A 21,718-nucleotide genomic window follows, 5' to 3' on the forward strand; every position below is an offset into this window, starting at 1 on the left:
GGGAGACACTGCTGCTTTACTGTGTGGCCTTTGATGTGTCTTCCGTCAAATGCACTTGCCTGATCCCACCTCAATCTACTGCACCATGTCCCATGGAGAGTAATATCAACACACTTCAGTATTAACAGCAAAACCCAAATTCTTAAGAAGAAAAAAGTTCTACGATCTTCAAAACACTACCCTGACTCACATATTGCAGTAAGTTGAACATCATAACACAGTTAATAAGATGTATGGCTGTCACCTGGATGCATGGAATGGACAGGTGCTGGATTAACAAAAAGGCAGTACAAGAAGCAGGAACCATGAGAGGCTGACATGAGGTGATGGCAAGGCAGACTGGGCACTCCTGAGAGCCCTGATCCTGTCCTCTCACTCCTTTGCCCACACTAACCTACCATGCAAACAGGACCCAGAGAGAAAAGACATATGCCAGACACAGGCAAACTATGAGTAGGGACAGTCTCCCCTCCCTTCACCAGGCTATAAGCTGTTGGTTGATAGTGGTTGTTATTTAAGGTGCTGAAAAAAGAAGGGAGGGAGAAAAAAAGATGGCAAGTCACTAATTATTGGACTCTAAGCTCTCTCCATCAATACCAGTCCAGGCCTCCACAAAATAGGCAATCAGTAGAGGGTTTTCAACAAATAATAAAGAGGAGCAAACCTTTGTACATACAATCTCAACAGAAGCCAGACCCTTCAAACCCCTGTGATGACCTTTCCTTCTAGATTTCCAGGTAATTCCATGTAAGCAGTACCTCCTCCAACAGACCATCCAGGAGTAAGTTCACTGAGATACAACTTAACAGAACACACAATCTAATGGAGGTGGGGAGGAGGAGGGAAAGGAAAGGAGGGGGAGGGGAGGGGGAAGAAAGAACAGAAGAGGGGAGGGAAGGGGAAAAGAGAAGGGGGAGGGGAGAGGGGAAAAGGAGGAGGAAAAGGAAGAAAGGAGGAAGAGGAGGAGGAGGAAGAAGAGGAAGAGGAGGAGGAAGAGAAGGATGAAGAAGAGGAAGAGGAGGAGGAGGAGGAGGAAAGGAGGAAGAAGAGGAAGAGGAGGAGGAAGAGAAGGAGGAAGATGAGGAAGAGGAGGAAGAGGAGGAAGAGAAAGAGGAAGAGGAAAGGAGGAGGAAGAAGAAGAGGAAGAGGAGGAGGAAGAAGAAGAGGAGGAGGAAGAGAAGGATGAAGAAGAGGAAGAGGAGGAAGAGGAGGAGGAGGAAGAGGAAAGGAGGAAGAAGAGGAGGAAGAAGAGGAAGAGGAGGAGGAAGAGAAGGAGGAAGATGAGGAAGATGAGGAAGAGGAGGAAGAGGAGGAAGAGAAAGAGGAAGAGGAAAGGAGGAGGAAGAAGAAGAGGAAGAGGAGGAGGAAGAAGAAGAGGAAGAGGAAGAGGAAGAGAAAAGGAGGAAGAGGGGGAGGAAAAAGAGGAAGAGGAGGAAGAGGAGGAGGGGGGAAGAAGATATCCTCTCTAGGGCCAGACAGCCCTGTTGTGCCTTAACAGACATCCCAGTTGTCCCATGTACTCACCCTCATACACTGTACACTGTAGTCTTGCAAAGACACTGAACAACAATATACAGAAAACTTCAGGGATTTACATTGACAGGTGAGTATGAAACCTACAGATAAATAGCTACAACTATAATCCAACCCTTAAAAAATAAGAACTATATAAATTGGAGGGGGCAGAAAAGTCTAGTCACCATTAAAATTATTAACCCACCAAAATGTGAAAATACAAAAACCCAGATAGCTAGCTGGAGAGGCCCAGGGCCTAGCTCTGGAGATGGCCTGCAGGCCTGTCTGGAATCTGTGACCCCAGGGTCCTCCACGAGGTGTACTTCCTAGGAAAAGCACAGTTCTCTCTTAACACTCAGAAATCAAAGGAAGAACACGCTGACGGCTTTAGGGTAACGAATCTGTTCTAACTATAGATTCACTGATCCATACATGTTTTTAAAACTCTATCCAGACTGTGCATACAAAGAAAATTAGAGCCACTTTAACTTGACACTTTTTTTTTTTTTTTTTTTAATAACTGGACTGAAACAGCAACGACTCAAAGCCCAAGAGGGGCCTGAGCCCTTGGCTCTCTTCTCCTGTTTTCTTAGTGAGGTACCCTCAAGTCAGACAGACAGACAAACACATCCGCTCAAAGACTGCTGTGTTTCCTGGCATTGTCTTCTTCCCCTCCCCTTTCCCTCCCCTTTTCCTACTCTTTCACATTGTCACTCAAGAAATTCCAAAGTTACAGTCCATGGTGATGCAGGATGTTCAGATGGAAAAATATCAAAACCAAGACAGGTAGAATTCCTACCTATTTCAGATGCTAGTATCTTCAATGAAGCACATGAAGGGCTCAGTAATGCCCAAAGAGAATGAAATGGATAGCCTCGGAACGTCTATAAACACTACCCACACCAACATGAAAAGTGGACAACACTCCTCTGAAAACCAGACAAAGCAAAGCTGAGGGTCAAACGTAGTGGCAAGCGAGCAGGTTCATGCCACAAGCCCCCCACCCCCTCACTGGACATCCGACATCTCAGTAAAGACCAAGGCTGATGCCTGGTGCAACTTCTCTTTTCCTCCTCCTTGAGAGGATACATAAAACAGTTCCATCTGGGTTTCTGGAGAGTTAAGGCCCAACTGTCCCCAGTTTAAGAGGAACGAAATGTAGGTGAAAAAATACATTATTTCAATAGTTCTGCTTTATTTAATTGGTAGGTGTGCTCCTAATTTGATACTTCAAAAGAATTTTTTTTTAAAAAATTCATTAAATGTCACCAAATAGTACTGAATATCCTCTTTCAGGTGCCTGAATCCTCATAAACCAAGTTTAAAAGGACTGCAAGTCTGAGAGACAATCTGCCCTGTCAGTAAGTAAAACATGGAATAACTGTGAATGGCTATCCTGTGACCTAGACTCCAATTCTAAGTGTGTGAGCCTCTCATCCTCCTCATCACGGGCCATGCCTGAGCATTTGTTCAATGAACTTTCAATGCACACTCAGCCATGACTTGTGAATCCCAACAACAGAATCTGAGGGTAAAGAGTGCTGAAGGCCTGGCCCTGCCATGCTACAGTAGGCTTAGAGGGCTCAGCCGCCCAGGAGGAACACTGCAGACATTTCATCATAAGGAGGAGCAGGTGGCCAGGTGGCCGGAGCCCTCCCTCCTCACCCCTCCCTCCCACAAATGCCAGTATTCAACACGACATGTGACTGACTGACGGATGATTATGGGAAACAGCACAGTGAACTACATTCCACTGGATCCTGGTACAGTTTCCTACCACCTGGTGACAGCTGTCTGCCTAGCATGGCCACCTACCTATTCTAACAATTTTAGCTCCAATGACTGACGGACACAGAGACAATGAATGGCCCAGGAGCCCCTGGTTGGTCTTCTCAGTCCAATGTAATGAAAAAGATTAAATGTCAATATTGAGTCATAGCTTCTTAACAAACAAGGCCGGGAGAAAGATAGGCTGTTTCTAATCATACTATATGCATTGCCACAGTTTTACACAATAATATTTTTAATCTATAAATATTCAAAATGAGCCAAATTCAAAAATTTCAAAATACACAATGGTGATGCATGTCTATAATCCCAGCACCTGGGAAACTAGACTAAATAGAAGGATTGAGGCCAGGCTAGGCCTCTCTTATATATGGAAATGCTGCCTCAAAATATGTGTCAGTGAGTGTGTGTGAGCACATGTACATTATGATATTAAACTATTACTATGATCATGACATTACTATGATTATAACTATGACAGCCATATAGTTAAAGCTTAAGTAACTACAGTAATAAGGGACAAATCAAGGAAAACTATACAAATAAGTAAACATTATGAAGAAATCTATGTTTCAACTGGTTATTCAAAAAAAGTTCAGAAATAACTTTATATCAAGCAACTGTATACTTTGTGTTTTATATTAACCCCACCCTCAAGAGGCAGAGGCATCACTAGGGGCAGGAAGGAAAGGAGTAGTGGTCTGGGTACCAGCAGTGCACATTACAGCTCACTCTGGCCAGTTACTAGGAAGCAAATCTCACAGCTAAGTAAAGGATATGACAGCCCGCCATTCCAGCACCAGTTAGGGGGTACCTAAGTGAGGAAGAGGAGGCTGCCCCAAGCCAGCAGCAGGAACACTCAACACCAAAAGCTGCAGCCTGGAGGAAAGAGACGCAGGGACACCACCAAAGGTAACACTCGGGCTCACACCAAAAAGTACCACATCTGTACTTTCCAAAGCCTGAGTTTAAACAGTACAGCTACTTTGGAGATTACAGATTACGGCACGACCAAGGCCAAAGGCACCAAAGCAATCGGTCAAAGAATAAGCCAAGGGCTCATTCTGAAAATTAACTGCAAACTTGAGACCGGGAAAAAGGGCACTTAGAGAAATGATAAACTCTGTAATCCTGAATTAGTTGGGAGGATCTAATAAAAACCAGGTTAATTACAGCCCCTTTCCACTTACCGTACAGTGAGATAACATACCTATACTTCTGAAAGGCGTCTCAAACAAACCACTGTAGAAAAAACACTGGTCTTTCTCATTAGACCAGACCTTGTCAACACCTCTCTCAGTGGAAAGGAGCTGCCTGACCTATCCAAGCAGAGTTTAGAAACACTATTCCAGTACAGGAAACATAAAGGGAAATGAAGACAAAAATGCCAAAGCTGGGAACAAATGAGAAAAATACAACTAATACTTAAATTTTTAAAGAAAACCATGAAAAGGGGGAGAAAAGGCCCTCAACTATGAGAAAGAGCCAAGGCTGACAACAACTTGACGTTAGAAGCTTAAGGTTTACTTCCTTCCAATTCTACTTGCATATATATTTATACTATGGAGAAGACAGGCAAGAAGACCAAGGCCAAACCTCAATGATGGAGAGCTGGATGCTGCTCAGGCCCCTGAACCTTTCTACCATCCACTTAAGACATTTATGCCCATGCTTATCTTAAGGAAAGTAAACTACTCAGGTACGTGACAACTGCTGAGGCAGTGTCATCCATACCAGGCTACATAACCACTACGGCCATCTCCTGCCAACCCGCTCTGCCCCACCCCTCATCATCAGCCCTGCCTCACACTGCCAGCACCTCACACCACCAGAAGGTGCCGCCCCAAACTCAGAAAGAAGAGGTAAAAAACAGTCAGGTCTGTTTTTCCATGTCAAATCCTTGCAGCACAGAGAGCAGGCAGCTACTTTAGTTCGATTTACTGAACAAGAGAGAAATTCGGCCCAGAAACAGTCAAAATGAGAGCATGGGTCCACAGAACACAGTAACAAGACCAACAGAAACAGCAAGAACGGCCCTTGCCCTGAACCACAGATAAACCTTATCATTACAGCAAGTTTGGGTTAGTTTGGGTTGTTGTTTGTTTTATTCTGCTATCTTTGATTTTTTTGTTTTGTTTTGGCTTTTTAAACTAAGTGGAGGGAAGGGGCGGCATGGGAAGAATTTCCATTAAAAGCATTCTGAGTACACTTTAACCACAGCCTCAAAAGTAACTGTTGCAGGGCTGATACCAAAATACCATTTTGTCTATTTTAAATTGTTCAGACAGAGAAAAATAAAAGTCACATGGCCCTCTATGTAATGACTAGCTGTTTACTGTCTAGATTAAACCTGCTAACATAAATATTATTGATCTATTTCTCCTGGTTGGACAGATTACCTCTGTGAACCACTCCAAAGAGAGACATCAAGACAACCCTTTCTAAAAGATGGGAAGAGCACTGCCTAGCAGTTTTCAGATACAATTATCAGAGCTGAGGAAAGCAATGACCCCCCCTATTACCGGCTAATTAGTCTACACTCAGGCACCACACTCTAGCTTGCTCCTCAACCATCTTCCTCACCATCTTCTCAATTGTATTGCTGTAAATGTGACACCCCACCTCCTCTCACACACACCTATAGGTGGCATTATCTAGGAAGGCTTTGAAACCTTTGGAAATTTGCCAGGAAGTATGTCATTAGAGGTGAGCCTGGGTTTTGTGGGCGGGCCTCCCTTTCTTTCCACTTTCTGCTTGGTGACCACTATAAACAGTACAAACAGCCAGCTGGCTCCCTGCCCCCATCTGTGCCCTCACACCATCGACCCTAACCCTTCTTACACTGCAGCTAAGAGAAACATCTCCTTGTTGGTCAGATAGGTGGTCTGAGAAGCAAGGAGAGTAACTAAGACAGCAGACCAGCTTCCTGATACAAAGTCTCAAGGAGAGTAGGCAGCAGACCAGTTTCTTGATACAGTCTCATGCTTTGAATTTATTTGACTGCTCCCTTGTATTACCTGTGTTGATAACTTCGTTCTTCTTAGCCAGTTTACCTGGCTTGCTTCAGATTAACATTGATAGGAACACACTATGAATCAAGGCATATCCATAGTGCTGCCACATAATAGAGGCCATTGGACTGACTGTGCACATCTGTGCACACACACACACACACATACACACTACATAGGATTTTTTTAGTGGTAATAATATTCTTACCTGACCAAACTATTTCTAAGTGTGTGAAATAATCCCTGTTTAAACCCACAGGGCTGTCAGTATAAATAAATAAAGCCATGTCGCAACAGCTCCACATGACAAATAAAAGCTGTAACAGAACTGCCAGAATCTATTCTTGTATGCTCAAATAGCATTTTGGGGTTAGCAATACCCCGGAACTGTAGCCTGGCTTCTGTAAACGCTTACCTCTGTACACCCATAGCCTTGGGCTGGCTCACTAGTGTTGTTCTGTAACATTATACTAAAAAATATATCATAAAAGTTCATTGTAGGTTAGAGTGGGTTTCCAACTCTCATTCACACTGGACTCCTGTGTGATCCTTAGTCTTTGTTTTCTATAGAAATATTGTCATTTTCCAGTAGCTCCTCTCCCTCTAAGTCTCTCTGAATGTTACCTACCAGCTTTAAACTCTAGAAAACTTTGTTTCACCCAATTTCCTTGGCTGGAAAACACAAAGTACTTGTGCATATTCTAGAAACAACTCTGGTTCTTCTCCATTCAGATCAAATTAACTGGGTGAAATTTTAATTTTACTAGCCCCACCAATTTAGCTGCTAAAAGGCCTTTGGAAAAACTTTGACCAACATACAGCACCAAAGAGTGTGACAGTTCCACAGAGCATCCAGTCACTTACTGTGATTCATAAAGGCACAAGCTAACAAATGGGCGGACTTGTACTCTTTAAAACTATGAACCAACGAGCATGCTACCTACAGCAGCTCTGAGAACAGGGGCCACATCTACTCACTTTAGTGGGAGCTGGGGGTGTAGACAAAGAAGCAACACTTCTCCACCTTGCAGGAGCCTTCTCTGGAGCCGTGCTGAGGTTAGGTGAATTTAGGCCCCAGCATCTGGTCTCAATCCAAAGCAGGTATGTAAGAAGGCAACCGGATGTTCTGCCTCTATACTGTTCTGATCTCTCTTCCTCACATACAGCTATCAAATGATGGTCACTTATCATCTTTCCATACATGACAGCTACTCAAATTCATTACCATACATATTATATCTTAGTCCCTACCCATCCAAAGCAACTGCTGAGAACCAGCATCAAAGAGACCACCGCTTCCCATAATCCTCTCCTCCTTCCAATTACAGCAGAAGGAGGGCCAAGTACTGAGAGCCCAGAAGAAGGAAATTTGTATTAAGTTGGAGAACCTCTCAGTCCTCTGCTGGCCCCAGTGAGACAACAGTACAGCTTTGTGTACCACATGCTTGGGGGGGTTCTCCACAGCAATTTAGAATGAGGAAATTATGTTTATTGCCAGACTTTTGTTAAAGGGCTCCCATTTAGATGGCTGTGCCCTTAATAATCTCCCCCTGTGCCACTTCAGCTGTTTTACCTCGACAAGAGCTGACAACTCAGCAGATGGCATCAAAAGTACTTCTGTACTGAGTTGAATGGGAGAACCAGGGCCGGGGCCAGACAGAGGCTCTATTCACAAATGCCTCCTTTGAAAGCTCCTCTGCTGTTCTAAATCCTAAGTATTCAAGTCAAAGCAAGGGGAAATCTTCACTGCCCAGAAGGGGAAGAGGGGGAGGGGAGGGGAGGGGAAGGGAGAGCATCAAATGTGCTACCTGTGCCAGCCATGGATGACTTGCCAAGTTGAAGCCAGCGTAGATTACGCATCACATCAACATGTGACGCCTACCATATTGTATGTTCTGGATCAGGGTTTCCTCTAGACCCTTGAGATGAGGCACCTCTAACTGGGACACACATGCCCTGGTGTTAAAGCCATCACCCGGGTCACAGCATCACCGGTTACCACATTCAGTTAAAAGTTCACTTCCCATCACAAACTTTCTAGTCCTGAAAATGACTTTGCTTGGCGGGGGGGGGGGGGGGGGGGGGGGGTGGTCCTATTTTTCCAGCCAAGAAACTAACTAAAAGCGTCTAAGTTGGCCAGTCTTCCAGACCTGCTGAGCCAGCATGGTCCAGGGAGTTCACCAAGGTGAGCTCTCACTGCTTCCAACTGTGCCTGCCCTGTCCTGCTTCCAGATCTGTGCTGTGTGCACTCAGTGCAAATGACAGATGGGGCACCTACGATGCTAGACACACAGACTCAACTACTTATGCAATATCTCACAAGTGTCTCTGTAAAAGCTAAGCCATCCCTGTCTACAGTCATAAAAATAATTAAAAAAAAAAAAAACCCAAAGCCCCAACTCTTCATTAACATAACCAGGAAAATGAAATGCTTTGTTTATATCAAAACCAAAGAAAAGCAATTCTGCCGTGATAGAATATGTATTGTTTACAGTGTATTTACTGCTTAAGTAGAATATTTACTGTTTATAGTGCATTGTTAAAGCACAAAAGCTGCTTAGAACGCTATTGCCTGAACAATTTGCTTCTAGAAGACTTAGCAATTCCAAAGATAAAAACAACTGGTTCTTTGACTCCTTCCTAAGTGGGAGATGCATATGACACCAGACAGCACACAGGGTAGAGGAAGAAAGAGCAAGACTTGGCCATATTGTGAGTTTGGGGCCAACACAGGTCTAAAACAAAAGATTCTTTTGATTAATGCAGTTAAAGGACTCAGTTTTACACTAGATTTTTTTTTAAACTATATTTTTCTAATCACATTTACCTCCACTTAACTATGTTGCTTTACCCAGTTAGTATGTTGTTGTTCATTGTGTCTGGGAGTCAGTTCAAGGTTCTGCATAGCATAAGATGGAGACATTTTTGAAACTTAAGTGAAACAGAGCCAATCCTTAAAAGGAAAAGGAGGCGGAGTTAGTGAGAATGCTGTTGCAAGGCTTCTGTCATCAACAGCGCCTGCCTCTTTGTCCTCCTAGGAAATGAACAAACTTGAAGGAAATTCTAAAGAGGTGGCAGTATGCAAGAATCTTCAGAAAGGGGGAAAAAATCTAAGCGCTCTTTCTAGGAGAAAAGTGTCCAAGGAAAACAAAGGCAGAGAATTCTGCTCACACAGAAAGATGTTTAATATGGTTTAACAATCATAAGACACTCCAGTAAAAAGCCTAAATAAAATAGCATCCCTTCTTTATATATAGCAGGGGGCCCCCAAAAGAAACTGACTACCTCGAGGTTGTTTAACTTGAGAGAACAAGCTGACAAGGTGCATGGTTACTTCTGACATCCCTGTTCCTTCTCTCTTCCTTCAGACCAGCTGCTTCCTCACAGGAGGTAAAGCATCTAAGGCCAAACTATAGGATCCTCAGGATGAAGGACACCGAAAAAACAGTGAGAGCTGGGGAGCTTTATATAGATACAGAGAAGAGGACAAAGCGACACGGTGTCCTCGAGTCTCTCTGTACTATCGAAGATGGCATTATCTCCACAACCACAACACACAAAATTTCTGACTTACTGTATTCTAGGACAACGGGTCCTATGATGAAATCCACTGTTACATGGCAGACTGCTTTTATAAGGTTTTATTTTCCCATTAAAATACTCAATGATTGATTATTAGTACTGTACATTTGGTTTACTGACTAAAAATTCTGGAATGAATTTACACTTTGATTTCTATTACTTGCAAACAACAGATCATTACTCTATAGATCTGATCTACTTATTACCATTTTTATTATTTGCTAGGATGTTCTCAATTTTCATAGAGGAACAGACATAGAAACATAGTTCATTGAAGATGATCTAAAAATAGGTTAATGGGTCATTATTCCAAAAGCATCCGCCAAGCAATGCCCACAGCAATGAGTTTCTAGCTTCACTTATCTACATGAACTATTGCTGAAGGTTCGTCTGGCCTACGCTTTCCTCTCATGTACCTTCTATCTCGAAGCTACACACAAATCCTTGTGAAGTGCTCTCAACAACTGAGACCCTAGAAGCTAATCAAGCCCTGTGCCTCTTTGTTCTCCATGAAATAAAATACAAAACTCACTAACTATGGCAGTACGCCTACACCTGGATAAAGTCAGTACTAACAGCAAGCTGCAGGCCTAAGTGGTAAGCACGGCAGTCTTGTGACAAAGAAGACCACAAAGCACACAGGACACGGGCATGGGGGTCTATCCTGTCACTAGCACCATAAATGCCACACTGACCTTTAACCACTGTTCGATGGGTACTGATTTCCCCAGCTACAAACAAGAACAGGCTGGACGAGATGCCGTCTCCTCAGCTTCCAGATGCGCTGTCGGCTACAGTTTATATTTAGGCCCACAATGAAATCTCGCAGGAGCGTCTAAGAAGTAGCACTTAGGGTCTATGATTTTTTTTTTTTAAGATCAGAGTCTTCATGACCTCCTGAGACACAGAGGGTCAAACACAAAGAGAAGGGGCATCCATTATTCTCCTCATGATGTTAGGCAGAAAGATAGCAAGCCTTTCTACTCAAGAGTTGCTCAGTTCATTGAGCAGCTTCAGTAACAAAAGGAAACTTGACTCTCTATCCCTTACCCACAAACCCAGAATAAAACAAAAGCACTACCTCTAAGACCAGCAGCACTGAGGGTACTGCTATACTTCATATGCCCAGAATGCCGGCACACAGCCAGTATCGGCAGTGCAGACCCAATGTTCCCTGGCTCCATGAATAACTAGCCCTGAGCCTGGGAAGGCTCACTAGGACAGCCACTTCACAGCACAACAAGTAGAGAAGAACTGTAGAACGGGCTGGGTTTACTTCCTCCATCTATGCAGTCAACTAAGAAAAGATGCTAATTGTTATTTATGATGTGTGCGCGTATGACTCAAAGCCCTGAAATGCTCACAATGCAAATATTTTCACTCCCAACAAAAATGATGAGTTATATTTTAGTATTCCTTTCTTACTGTATAGAACTAAGAGCAGGCGCAGTCAAATCTTCAGTGACAGCTAATAATGAAAAGGCAAATGGCGAATGAGAAAGCAAAGATGGATGTATGAATGCAGAAGATTTCGTCAAGTCCTTTCAGATAGTTCTTCTTCCTCAAGATTGTCCCTCACAATATAACTAACTGAGCTTATTAGTACAAACAACTTTAAAAGTACTTTAAGAGATGTGGGGGATGTGGAAGAAACGGTCTGGACACAAGCTGAAAGCACTTTGCTAATCCACAGCTTTACTGGCCATGAGGGTGGGGAACAAGGAAAGGGGGACCGAAACCAACTTCCATTATCTCTTTTATCAAACTCAGAACTGGGCTATGGCTAGGGCTTCCTACTGCACTGGTGCGTGGCCAGCAGCACGCCTGTAGCAGAAAGACAAGACACTTCTTAATGAAAACACAAATGCCCGTTTATATGTTCTGTCCTGCACAAGTACCCTGATCACAGAAGAAACCAAAGTCAACTACCGACTGTGAGGATGAAGAACACACTAGGGGCCAGAAGCCTTTAATCTGGAAGACATGATACCCTTCAGTTCCTTCAATAGTGTCCTATGCCCAACACTAGCTGTGTAGACTTTCCCTCCTGCAGAGTCCTAAAGATGGAAAAATGGAGGGTGAGAAACAGAGTCAAGAAGACAGGACAGTGTCCTCTTGCTAGGCTGAAGCACTTAACTTACTCTCTAGTCCTCCATGTGAATTCAGTCTGCATGACAGACAAAAAACCTGTACTAGGAAACCTACAAGGAAACTTTTAAAAAGTTTAGGCCAGAATACAAGAATTTTTCATTCTACTTTTAAAAATGAATCACAACAAATCCCATTTTTAGAAAACATCTGACAAAATCTTGTCATTTTGTTATTTATGATTCACACACAAATCTAGCACAGTTAAATTCCTCATTAACTTTTCTTAACTAATAAAAGGTAGAAGAAAAAAAAAAAAAAAAACTAGCTGCCCATACCCTCAACTACTCTAAACAGTAAATATCCATTTTTATTTTTTCCCTAGGGCAAGGCTCAAATAAAAATAAATACATTTAACCTGCTGTTCACTCTTGTGACACAACACCCAACTAGGTAGTCAGTCTTTGTCAATGTTACTGTTTTATACGGCCTTGTTCCAGGTTTCTTTCCATCCCTCTTGAAAACAAATAAAGCAAAAAAGGCTCTCTCCCTTTCTTCCCACCACTGAGCTGCTGAATGCTCCGACACGTTGCTGGTTTTAGTGCCAGCCAAATGCCAGCCTCACTCTCCCACAGCACTTTTCTCCGGCTTTAATTCACTTAGCTTAGTGCGAACGTAAATCAACAGCTCCCACAGAAAAACAGAGGCATCAGCCAGAACCTGAAAGTGAATTCTCACAAATGCACTGGCACACAGCTCCTGGATCTGACCAACAGCATGGAGACTTGCTGTTAACAAATACCCTGTGACTCTCGGTCACAGAAGAAAACAAACACCATGCAGACAATAGCTAACAGGGCTGTGCTGGGGGTTGAGAGGACAGCAATGTGTTGGGGGCTAGGTACTCATCCTAGAGCCTGGCTCCTTTCTTGCTAGGACCACCCTTCTGCACGTAAGTGAGGAAGAGCTGGGCATCAGTGACCCCTGAAAGTCCACAGGAAAAAAGTCCATCAGGAGACAAGATGCTTTGCTGAAGAGCAAATCATGCAGATGATTTAATTCTTTAAGCCACAGGAATGAGGGAACTTTATAAAAAACCACAACTGATTAAATCCAAAGCAAGCAGCAGAACACCTGCAAGTGCTGGCAATGTCCATAGTGCATATTGTTTAAAAAGATTATCTGTTAGACTTAAGGATATTTTTTTATTGGGTTAAACAAGACTCAGTGAGTACTTGTGGACAAAATAGCTGTAAAGATAACTAAAAAGCTAAAAGTGGCTCACAAACTTGCTGAAATCCCTATAACTGTGCTTCCCAGGTCAGAGCCTGATAAGGCCTCTCAATAACTTCTTAGACTTCAACTTCTCAATAAAAAGGATGCACGATCCAACCCCTTGCTAAGTTCTTCAGGAAATGCATTTCCATAGCCCCCTCCTCCAGACAGCACAATGAAAACGTCTATGTGGAAGATACCAAAACACATTCAAACACTTGTATTCCATCTATCTCAACTCACAGCTGTGCCACCGCCCGGCTCTGTAACAAGTCAAATGTCATAAACAAGCTCTAAGCCTAACTTTCATTACCTAAGAACAGGAAAATAATATGAAGAATGAACTGATATGGTGTAAGCAGAAGCACGCTCTACAACTTGTAACATGCACAGAACACACAGTAAACGCCATTGTTGCCACAGTCATTTATGGCGCAGACAGAGCCAGTATTGTCCAATGTTCTGTTCCGCCCTTGGTGCCATGACTGTATCTGCACAAGGCTGCCAATGATCCCTGTAGGCAGAACCTGGCACCAGGAAAAGCAGGACAGAGGCACTTTGGCTGCCATGGTTTTATAGACAGACATAAGACAGGGCCCAACAATGAGTTCAGTGGAATGACCTTGAATTCCAAGTCAGAGCCTCTCAGGATGTATAATCACAAACAGGAAACTCAACTTTATCAAGTCTCCCATGCTCTCTTCAGCTCAATGGGAATATGACATCTAACACAGATTCCTGGCACATGAAAGCACTGGCACACAAGAGTGCACACCTCCATGAACCTTCCAGATCATCCTGTTTCTCTCCCTACTTCTTTACCATGGCACTAACACCAAGAAGCTTCTGTCACAGGCATAAGCTTGTCAACTGAGATCTTGAGAAAATGGGTGGAGTGTTAAATGAATCAGAACATGAGAAAATGCAGGTTAATAGGGGAGTGGCATCGTCTCCTCAGCCAAGAACTGAACCAATGCAAACTGAACCAATGAGGTAATCGCTCCTGTCAGATAGGCACATGAGTCACTGTATGTAGTACTGGGCACCTGAAACACAGTCTGGAAACTCGCACCTATGGCCCAGTATGATCCTGGGCTCCTCTGCTAACTCACAGGCCAGATGGCCAACACCTTATTTTTCCTTCTGCAAGGCATCAGACTTCCAAGTTCAACATAAATTAGCATCAATCCACTTTAAAACTCTGAAAGGGATGGCTCCAAGGGAAAGCATAACAGGAGAATCAAAGAACTGTACTGAAGCACTCCAAACACTGGAGGGCCAGCAATGCTCACCTGCTCAGCAACAAGGTCACGTACGCTATGGAGGGCAAGACTACTCACAGTTAAAATACAAAACACTGCCCAGGAAGCCGGAGAACCATAGCACACCTCACCCTGGATGGGAAGCACTGTGCTGGCTCCTACAAGTCTACACTGAGTTAAAATACAATAGAAAGCAAAGCAACTTAAGAATGTGAGTACAGGTGACACCATGACTGGTATACAATGTCTGTTAAATGTATCCACTGAAGGTATTCAAGGTACAAAGATCATGAAATGACATTTAAAGACACTCTCTGAGTCAGTTACAAATCTCTTCCTCACTCATCAACTAGCTGTCTTCACCCTACTCTCCATCTCAACTCTCAGTTCTCCCAGCTTGCACACCTACACAGGAACTGGAGCTGCATGCAAACCCAGGGGGCCCAAGAAAACAGTGCACACAGTTAAAGCTTCCTGGAGACAGACTTCTTCGGCTACTTTGTGGGTTTTGTCTTCTACCGGTCTCTATCCTTTCCACCCTTTCAACCCACTAACACTAGATAAGAGAGAGAAAATGGGTAAGAGAGGAAAGGGATGATGTTATTGTTAAGACTACTTCCTGCTGACTGGGGCATCAAGTTCCTTGGGGGGTGGTTGATCTCTGCAGCAGGATAGCTAATTTCTTGTTTCTTCTTAAATTAACAAACTGGCCAACAACAACCACCCACCCCACCTCTTGGGGCCCTAGAATAGAAAAAAAGAGGCCTTATAAACCTCTAAAAAGTCCTCAGAATTCCAAATGTCACACAAGCGTAGAAACTATATGCTGGCTGGCAAAAATCACACCACTGCTAGAGCATGTGGCAAATCATAGTCAGCTGAGGTGGACAACCTGACGCATCCTCATATCCAACACCAGGGATGAAAACTAAAACACTCTATTTTGGTGTTTTTTAAATTAATTAAAATTCTCATTACAGCTTCTAAATTCTGTTCCTCGTAGATGGCGCTTAAGTCCCTAACAACCCTCATATGTGTAAGTGAAACCACCGTCTGCTTCAACACCTACCATAGAATTAAAGTGCTCTGTGCCTGTTTACCTCACTGTACTGTCTGCTTCGTAAAGGTGAACAGAAGCCATTTCTTTCTATAAATGGAAAGAGCAATCAATGCACTAGCACTCAGTAGGTACCCAATAAACACACGCTGAGGAAAAAGGACAAGAAGTGTCACCAAGAGACACTACATGAGGTCTAAGGCTGTGCTACTTATGATAATTACATGCTGTGTCTGGGAAGCGGGAAAGGAGCGGACTCTTGGAATTCTGCCTCTCCACCTCATAAGCATGGCAGGAAATGAGGACAGCATCAGGGAAAGCAGTGTTCCACAGACGACCTACTCAGGGTTTACCGTGACTTCGGCTATTTCTTAGCTGACTTCACATTTCTCCTCCTGATAAGAAGGTGTGCGCATGTGTACCGTGCACAAACGTTCTTCACAGAATGCTAATTCATAACTCAAGCACCGTTATGAAAGCTCTGCGTACCTTCCAGGACACTCAGGAGCTGCCAGTGGTACAACAGCCACAGGACAAGAAAAAAATGTCATGTGGAGAACAGGGGAAGTCCTGAGTGTGTGTGCTGCCATGAGCTTGGCCATGCCAAGGACCAAAGTCTCAGCCCCACAGAACTGCCAAAGCCTGCCCAAGTGAGGCTCAGAGGAATGGCAAAGGCCAAGCTTTCCCTGGCTCTGGGTGCAAATGTAGACAGTATGTGCAGAAACCATCCTCTATAGCTTTCTTCCCTGGATGTTTACAATGGGAAGACTGCTCCCCTGCAGACACTGCGCCTGCAGAGATTAGCTAAGCCCACATCCTTGTGTATAACCAAGGCTCCTTGTCTATCTGTATGTTAGCAGTCTCATCTCCTTTTCCAGCTGTATGCAACAACCCTGCTTCCCTGTTTAAATAAACACAGTGGGCTTCCAGAATGCTGCAGCTTTTCCAGAGAGCACAGAGCACCTGATCCTACCTTCTCTGTGTCCCCGTGTCTGATTTTTTCACTCCCACATCATCCTGGCCAGGGTTTGGGGACTCAAGCCATGTAGAGACATGGCACTGCCTCCTATCTTGCTGCTCTTATCAATACTAGAGCCAAGCTGTCAGCCCTGGAGACAGCCAAACTACCAAAGTGAAAGCAACTGAAAGTGAAAAGCCCATGATGATGGGCTGAAGAGATGGCTCAGAAGAGGGGAGAAGCTGAGTTCAGATGCCTAGTACCCACACCTAAACACTCCTGGTGTGGCCAGCCAGGCCAGTCCGACCAGCAAACTACAGGATCAACCAAAAACCTGTCTCAAAAAATAAGATGGAGAACAAACACCAGATGCCCACTTCAGGCCTCCACATACACACCCACACAAACATACATAACGAATGCACACATGTACACACACACACACATACACACACATCAAGCAGAGTTTTTACAAAGAAATGGAATGAGAAGAAGGAACAGCAGGTGGCTGAAGCAGCTGGCACAGCTGGATGCAGATGAATTTGGACAGCCCTCTCCTCTGTTGCACCATCCTGCCAGCCTGGGTATGTTTCCTCATTCTTTATTTCTAGTCTCCTGCTATCCCAAGTTCAGAGTCAAGAGTGACAAATATAAATTATATGGATACTTGAAGCTTCAGTAAGTCCCTCACCTCACAGCAAACTGCCTGGCTTCAGAGCAGGAGAGTAGAGTGGTTTGTTTTGCTTTGCTTGCTCATCATAAGCATGTCCTTCTGAGTCCACTACTGACGCTCAGACCTAGCTACTCTTCTAGGGTATTTAACATGCTCTCAGCAACTTTACCTACTCAACTTTTAGACTATTCAAATGCCAAAAAAGCAGGGTATAGATTTATGTGCGAAGCCCACTGAGACTCTCTAAGATACCTCCTAAATTACTATGATACTGTTTTACACCCACAGCCTCAGGGTGTGGCTGCTCCTTTGAACACATGGAAAATACATTACAATTATGCCCAGCATATCAATGTGCTGAAGACATTCAAAGTGTGTCTGCTTCTCTGAGCCTAATGGCAAAGTTATTATCAATGGCTCCAAGTTTCTCTGAGTCTCCAAAGGGTTTCCTCACTAAAATCATTTAAAAAGAGGGGGTGGAGTACAGTGAGAGCAGTTTACCCCAAGCCTGGTGGATTATTTTTCAAGACTGTAAAGGGTAATCGAGCTGACATCTTGTCCGAACACAGGCACAATTAGTACTGAGATAACATTAACAGCTAGTTTGGTTGTTTGTTGATAAAACTCTGTATGCCAGACTGCTTCTCTAATCCCTATATAACTTAAGGGAGAAAAGCAATCCTTTGGGAAAAGAAGAAATAAACAAGGCTGTCAGGCTGTGCCATCCAGACTCCTCTCCAACCAAGCTGTTTTAATTTGCAGTCACATGCCATACAGAGCTTTCTAATTACAAGCTGAGAATACCTGTTCGCTCCTTTAAGGAAGTCTTTAATTATCCTAGCCCTGCAATGCCTATTCCTTCCAGGGAGATCAGAATCATCACATCACACCCTCGGACCCAAGGAGATATAGACCTTTTGAGATCTAATTTAAGTGCACAAAAACAATCCAAAACCAAGTTGTCGGATTAGTTTGATAGTTTCAATCTACACCCTCAAAGTCAACTCTTCCGTGGAATGCCAACTTCAAAATCTGTCTGGGGAAAAGGGCGGAAACCCAAAAATATTTTGTTAACCTATATACTTGTAAAAAGCCCTTTCAAGTAAAACCTTCTATTTCAGAAAAACACTTTAGACTAAAATCCTCAAGTTTCTATGAAGATTTTGTACCTTCACAATAAGAAATGGGCAGGCCTTTTGTATGAAGGACAGTAAAGCCACCTGGACATGTCCTGGAAGTAATCCCAGGTACCACCCACCGTGCACATGATGCTACACACACAAAAGACATAGGCAAACTCCCTTCTCCCAAACACCAAGGACAGAACAATGCTTTGTACTACCCAAAGGACAAATCTGTAAATCTAAATCTAAAATTCACTGAGTAGAAAAAAGAATTGAGCAAAGTTTCATTAAGTTACAAATCAAATTCTCACACCCCTCAATCTTAGCCCAAAGGCTGAGAAGAGAGGTACGGTTAGATTCTCTAAGTCTGTTCTGCCTATATGTGGCTACTGGGCTTTCAGAAGTTGGGAAAACGTTCTATAAATACATGCTATATAATGGATTTATTTTTTAGAAAGGAAACTGCCTGACTAACAATGACATTTTGAAGTGATGCAAAAGGTAGCTGTGGCTATAATAATAAACCGACCCTATTACTGTTCAAGTCAAGTTCACCTGTTCCTTTCCACATTCTTATGTGTGTTCTAGGAAAATTTAAATAGCACATGGTTCCACTGTTAACTCTGGTGGCCACAACTGCTCAGAGTTTTGCAGTCAGTGAAGGTTACACAGAGTGCCTTCAAGATTCTATATTGCTGAGTTTTACCACAGGAAGATAAAGTGCACTGTTAGTTCTTATGGTCAACACCAAACAGCCAGCTCTACTGTGCCCTGGCACAGAAGTAGAGGGCACTGTGGCAGTGTTCTCCTTGGTAAAAACAGTAATCACATCTGAGGTGGGGCAGATGGAAGAGAAACAAAGGGTGACATCTTTCCAACAAAATAGCCATGAAGTGCTCACGTGGACCTGCCACATGGGGCGCACTACCCATCTGTTGAAGGGGATTACTGTGGCTGTGACTGGAGCCTGAATATAAACTTGATCCCAATGGCCGGCCAGTCAATGTTCCTGCTTCCTATGGGCTGCGCCTGTGAGGTCCCTGACAGATTCTCTTCCTGTCACTTCTAGCAATGTGAGGAAGACTACCTGCCACATGTAAAGCATGAATGAGGCATCAAACACTCAGCAAAACCTTTGTCCACTGAGCCCTGCGGCCAGTTCAGCATTTCCAGTTTAAAGGCAGCAGCAGAGGAAGTGGGAAGTCCTCACTCATTTTTTGTTCATGCCCAGGTGAGCACTCCAGTAAAGATGCTTTATTTTTCATTTTCAGCACACACACTCACTATAAGCCACATAAATCGGAAGCACAAAAGGACAGGGAGAGCCACCAAAGAGAGCAGGAGGACGTGAGTGGGGAGAGTGGTTAGTGCGGCTCAGGAAACTGAGGAGACAAGAAGCAACTCAATATAAAAGGCTCAGGGAAACAACCTCGTCCAAAGTGATCACTGAAGTCGGACACTACCAGGGTTATGAAAAGGCTTTCAGTCCAGAGCCCCATTATCTTGGACAGCTACTCTGTCATTCAAAGTGAATGGCATCCTATCATCGACCGCCACATATTTATTCAACTGCTGACATGTAGAGCTGCCTTGAAATGACTGTGAGCTCTTCAGGACTGCTAGGACAATATTCCTCCTTTCACCAATGTCCAGGAAAGCAGCAGTAACAACTATTACATTCAGCCTTGAGAGAGACACTTGTGAGTTTACTTAATCCGAATAACCCTTTTAGTTACTATGATTGGCTCTGTTTTTTCAAATAAGGGTACTGAGAATCAGATAAATAAATTTCACAGAGACCCATAGTTAATAATTGAAAAGAGGAGACAAAGCAGGGTGGCCTATACCAAAACATTTACATTTAGAAAAACCAAACATCTACTAAGGTGAATAGTATCACAATTTACACTAGAATTTAAAGCTGAGTAATTACAGAGGGGAAGGAGACAAAGTTAAGATGCCCTTGATCTAATTTAGCACGAATCAGGACTCCACCATTAACAGAGTCTGGGATAACCTTAAGGGAGAAAAATATCCAATACGAAGTCCAGAATGAGTGTTCCTAGAGTCCTGAAGTTCCACAGTTCTTCCTGCTCTCTTGCTTAGGTGAAGTAACAACCCCCAAGCTTGACCTCACTGCCTGCAGCAACAGGAATCGGACACTTTTAGGGGTGAGGCGTGTGGTTCAAGGCAGGACGCAGACTTGCCAAGGTTGAGTGCAGTCTTCCCTGCTATGAGCAGCTACAGAGGAATGCTCCACTACACAGACCGAGCAAGGCTTTCCAGACTCACTTCCTTCCCTTACTCTAAAAATACGGCTCTTCTCAGCACAGACAAGGAAAGGCCTTGCTCCTGCTGACCGTGCAGACTGAGGGAGCAACAGATCATCGTCAAATATTTATTCTCCAATTTGAATGTCACCACTGCTGTGTACCCAGCACACCAAAAAACAACTACTGCAGACACCAGGTCAGCCTGTGGTTTCAAACTGTGACTGTACTGAAGACAGTAAATTCCTTATGGAGTAGTCCAGATGTATAGAGTAAACGGGAGGTACAATACAATGTGGGAGAAAACGTCAATATGATAATAAATCGCTTTAAAACCCCAAGCAGCAGATGTCCCACAGAAGCCTTGACAGAACTTTCTACCCTCCCAGGAGATGCGATGTCTTCATTTCTAGACTTGTAACGTGGTCAGCATAACCCTTTCTTCACATTGACTTCGTCTGATGTGAAAACCAGAGCCCACCCCAGCCATGGAGAGGGAGAAGAGCTCACCTAGACTGTGGCAGGCAGGGCCCATTGAGATGGCAGGACTCCATCCCCCACATCTACAGCTGAATCTCAAAGTGAAGAGGACAAAGACAGAACTGTCCCCGACTTAAGTAAACTGAGTTAATTTCTAGGGCTTAAAATTTGATCACAAATTCTATGTAACCACTGTAAAGGGAGTAGGTTTTCATCTTATTTAAGTAATCAGCCCTGTTCCATACAGCACCATGGCCTCTAGGAAAATAGCTGGCAGCCTCCAAGGAACGTATGCTAAAATGCTAAGAGCCCTGCTCTGACAAGGTGGATGGACAGGCAATATAGCCTTTGTTGCCATACCAACCACCTGGTTCTGTTCCTTAGAACTCAACATGGTGGAAAAAAAGAACTCCTCAGAGTTGCTCACTGAGCTCTACTCCTTGTGTGGTGGTAAAAACACGCAGGAAATAACTAAATGAGGGGGGAGAGAAAAAGAGAGAAGAATGAACCAAGCCACTCGCCCAGCGCACGCATGTGAACTGTTACAGAGATAATGTCTGCTGGTACCGTACCTAGTGCCCACAGCCTATCCTTGGGGCTAAAGCAAAGCTCCAGGACAATCTGGGCTACATGGC

The 21,718-nt window shown here is 43.8% G+C and overlaps 1 protein-coding gene across 29 annotated transcripts in view; it reads right to left on the reverse strand.

Annotated features, from left to right (window-relative positions):
- Positions 1-21,718, reverse strand: part of Map4k4 (mitogen-activated protein kinase kinase kinase kinase 4) — a 127,081-nt gene that overhangs the window by 73,693 nt on the left and 31,670 nt on the right. The window lies entirely within an intron of this gene.

The sequence above is a fragment of the Arvicanthis niloticus genome, chromosome 17 (assembly GCF_011762505.2).
Source record: "Arvicanthis niloticus isolate mArvNil1 chromosome 17, mArvNil1.pat.X, whole genome shotgun sequence".
Taxonomy (NCBI): domain Eukaryota; kingdom Metazoa; phylum Chordata; class Mammalia; order Rodentia; family Muridae; genus Arvicanthis; species Arvicanthis niloticus.